Raw genomic sequence first — 4,834 nt, 5'->3', positions numbered from 1 at the left:
ACACACACACACACACACACACACACACACACACACACACACACACACATCATGAAAGTAGAACTGAAATGAAATTGTCTTGGTAACAGGCATAACTAGTGGGAGAGGTCAGAGAAAGGGATAATGATCTCACAGTTATAACTTACTAAAATATAACATTTTGGTTTTTGGTTTTGGTTTTGTTTTGTTTTGTTTTTTGTTTTGTTTTGTTTTGTTTTTTAGAAAAGAAGGTTCAGCGACAGGCCCAAAGTGGGATCCAGCTCAAGGGGAGGTCCCAAGGTCTGACACTATTACTGAAGCTGTGAAGTGCTCACAAAAAGGAACCTTTCATAACTGCCCTCTGAAAGACCCAACAAACAGCTGAAAGAGTCAGAGGCAGATATTTGCACCCAACCAATGGACAGAAGCAGCTGTTGTTGAATTAAGGAAGGCTGAAAGAAGCTGAGGAGAAGGGCGATCCTGTAGGAGGACCAGCAATCTCAATTAATCTGGACCCCTGAGATCTCTCAAACACTGGCAAACTAACCACCAAACAGACAACACACACCAGCTGATACCAGGGCCCCAACACACATACAGTAGAGGAGTTCCGGGTCTGTGTTCATTCAGAGATGATGCATCTAACCCTCAAGAGACTGGAGGCCCCAGAGAGTTTAGAGGTCAGGTGGGGTGGGGGATGGGGATATACACATGGAGACGGGGATGAGGAGAAGGTATGAGATGTGGAACAGTCAGAGAGTGGATGGGGGGGGGGAGATAAAAGATGGAGTGTAAAAAATAAAATAATTTTTTTTTAAAAAAAGAAAAGACATTTTTTCTATTCTGGCAAAGCTCTAAAAATTTGACTCAGGCATTGTTGGGGACAGTCTTTGGTGATGGGAGACTATTTGATAATAAAGTCTCAGATTAAAAAAAAAATGAATTCAAGGTACATGGTGCGGATAGGTTTTGTTTTCCTATCCTTCTGGATAGGAGTCCATTTTGGTGCTCCAGCTTATATATGGTTTCTCAGAGCTACACTGAATCCTTCAAATCTGTCAAATGCATGCCTCTTGCCGGCTCGGCCTCATTCATAGTATGCTTCAGTACACACCATCAAGACAGAGATTTGTACAGAGATTTGTGTGTGTGTGTCTACTTGACACAAATCTAGACATATCTGAGAAGAAGTACCACGGTAAAGAAAACACCTCCATTAGATGTGGCCTGTGGTCAAAAGAAAACAAATAAGGTGTGAATCCAATTGTTTTTATTCATCTGCTTTTTAAAAATAGCTTTTATATCACTGATGGTAACTTCATACATATTTATATTGTATCTTAATCCTATGCCCTCCCAAGCCCACTCTCCACTCCTCCACACACAGGCAATACATCCCCTTCCCATTGTCCTGCTTCCCTCTCTCCTAACCTACTAAGTCCAATTAGCACTGCCTGATTGAATTTTGACTGATCATTTGACGTGAGCTTGTGCATAACTATAGGTAACTGTGGTGTTTCCTGATCCTTGGAGGAGATGACACAGATGTTCTGTTTAGGGCTGAACACTCAAAGGTCACCTATTCTCAGCACTTTGACCATTTGTCTATTTCTGCATTGACTGCTGTCTGTTGTAGAAACTTCCTGACAGCAGTACTACTTTAAGGCTATAAACATACGGATTTAGAAGACAGCTTGACAATTTGGGCATTTATTTTGTTGTCATCTTGAGCCAATATCTATATTGATCTTGATCTATATCACAGATCACCACACAGCTGTTTAATCAAATGTTCAAATCTCCAGGTAACATTAAGCAATGTGTTTTGTAAGGAGCCCTCTAGGTGACTATGATTTACGTTGATGTCTGTTAATCACTGCTCCAGGATAAAGACACTGATATTTTTATCTCATAGATTATCCTGGGGGGATCAGTTTTCTCATTGTCTCATTTATAGACCTGTGTCATCAAAGACTAGTTCATTTATGAATAACAGAGGCCCCACCTAGGTGGGATGGAACATAGCTAGGGTTACTCATTCCCACCTATTCCTGTAATGACGTCCATAGGGCAGCTCAGGCTACTTCCAGGCCTGGCTGGACTTGGAAATTCTGCTCATGAGGCACCCCTCCCTGGTTCTTATCCCCACTGTACTTATTGGATTCTCCATCCAGTTACCAGCAACTCTCTAGCTCTGTATCTCCAGTCTGATGCTCTAGCAGCCTCACAGAAGCCAGAGAAAATAATGTTCTGACCCTTTATGGATCACAGTTGTCTTCTAGAGATTGGGCCAAATGACCTCGGAGAGGATACCCAGTGTTTATTAGCCAGGACAATACTAGAGGCCACTGCTGTAGCTCAGAACATTGTTTCATTCAAGTAAAGGGGCATGGCTATCCAGAGCAAATCTAGGGCTCACCAATAGAGTGAAAGGATAGATGAACAAACCCATACTCATATCCCTGTAGGATCACAGTAGGTTTGAAGAATTTGCCTGCCTGACCCTTTTAGCCTGGACTGGAGGGACCATCTAGTCTCCATCTTTTCCAAAGATCTTAAAAATGCTTAGTACTCAATTTTCTGCCACCTAGATGGTTTTGATCTGTGGTGTGTGTGTGTGTGTGTGTGTGAGAGAGAGAGAGAGAGAGAGAGAGAGAGAGAGACAGAGACAGAGACAGAGACAGAGACAGAGACAGAAAGACAGAGACAGAGACAGAGAGACAGAGAGAGACAGAGACAGAGAGACAGAGAGAGACAGAGACAGAGAGAAACAGAGAGACAGAAAGAATGTCAGTGTACATGTGGATGTGAGAGGATGTGATCAGGTGTCACTCCTTATACTCTAACTTTTCTGAGACAGGGTCAATTATTGCCCACCACTGCACACACATGCTTAGCTAGTAGACCAGCCAGAAGACACCTACCGCCCATCTTACCACAGGAGTGCTGACATTGTTGATAGGAGGACTAACTTGGGTCCTCTCTTGTAGCAAATACTTTCCCCAGAAAGTCACCTTCTCAGCCTGCTGTCCCTGATTCTTGTCTGATGCTCCCAGCTTCTCAGTGACCTGGATTTCCTGTCGAACCTCTTACATGTGCAGTATTTGCCATGTCTGTGTGAGTCACATACCTTGTGTGTGTGCCTCTCTGATCTGTGAGCACCTCAGTGGTGGTGCTGCCCTGTGAATTGAATCATCACTTGTGTCCTGATCCGTATTATGTGCAGAAATGAAGCTGTGTGAGAGTAAGTGGATTAGAGGAAACTGAAAGGCCAGAGAAGGTAGACTCAGAATGAGCAAAACAGGAATGAGGTGGGAAGGTGCACGGGGCAAGGAAGGCTTGCTGCCCTGGTGTCTGTCTGCTCTGAGCTCTGCCTGTCCTGCCTCTCAGTGCTGTTAAATCTCCTCTGGCTGAGGTTCTGAGGCTGCTAGTAGCTTCTGTTATTGCAAGGTATTAATTTACTTTTATTGGCATGTGTATGTATCTGTGTTTGTGTGACTGCCTGCTGTACACATGGTTGTCTTTGTAGGCCAGAAGATGGTATCAGATTCCCTGAGGCTAACATTCCCTATGGTTGAGTTGCCCGGCAAGGCAGAGAGCAGTAGCTGGGTCCTTCACAAAAGCAGCAATTGAATGTCTGTTCTTCTTAAGGATACTGAGTTTGAGACAGGAAGACGGCCAGATCTTCAAAACCAGCTCCTGCCTCTCCTCCTTCAACCTGTCCCCCATCCTGAAATTCAAACAAGCTGTCAGGAGGAAGGTCCTGATAACTCTTCTCTTATGTCTAAGAAGCACTCAACCTATGACCCATATTGAAATTTCTTTTTACTTTTTGTGATGGTTTGTTTTATTTGAGGCAGAGTCTCACATAGTGAAAATTACTATCAAACATGGTTGTGAGACACCATGTAGTTGCTGGGAATTGAACTCAGGATGTCTGGAAGAACAGCCAGTACTCTTAACTGCTGAGCCATCTCTCCAGTCCACCCATCCCCCTACATCCGGTCTGAATTTTAAAAACTCAACCATTCATTTGGTCTTTAAACTTAGATGTTTGAGAAAGAGCTCCAATGTTTCAAAGAGGGATGCCTACAGTGAGATTCCAGAAGCAGTACTTGCAGTCTCCACCTCATCTGGCACCTTGTGTTAGAAACTCACAAACTGCCCTGAAAACAGGCCACTGTCTGCATTTTTGCTGTGAGATGCTTCCTTACCCACTACAAGCCAGTCTTCAGCTATGCTAATAGATTCAGAAGATCCAGAAGTCCTGCAAATATAAAGTGTCAGAGAAGCTGCCGAAGACAAGTCTCACCTCAGGAACTGCTGCGGGCTAACCAGGGTCACTTGGGTCGAACTACCAAAAGAGTTTATTTTGCAGAAGAAAGCAGAGCTTCAGTGCCTGAGTTTCCCCAAGTGCTCAGCTGTCTATCAGATGTGATGCCTGCTTGTGAAGCAGTTTCTAGCATTATCAATTTTCACTGTTCTAGAACATATTCTCTCCCCTGTCTGGCTCCATGAGAATTACCAGATGCCTGACAAATTTAAGATGTTATATCTCTTATTCTTTTATATGGTTCACTGCCTTTTCCATAAGCAAAGTACCCCTTCCATGAGAAAACACTGGGGCAGCAGAGGAGGCAAATGCAGGTGCTAACAGACAGGAAGCAAATAAGACATTCCATGGTAGGACCACGACTTGCAAGAGATCACAAGCACACCGAATATTTACTTTAAAATGGAAAGCCAAATGTGAAAAATATGTAACAGAAATGAGAAATTATAAAATGGGATTGCAATGGATATTTGTCACTGGGATCTCACAACAGACAGACACACACATACAGAGAGAGAGAGA

This window comes from Mus caroli, chromosome 11, assembly GCF_900094665.2.
Source record: "Mus caroli chromosome 11, CAROLI_EIJ_v1.1, whole genome shotgun sequence".
In the NCBI taxonomy this organism is placed as follows: Eukaryota; Metazoa; Chordata; class Mammalia; order Rodentia; family Muridae; genus Mus; species Mus caroli.
This window is presented reverse-complemented; position numbering follows the sequence as displayed.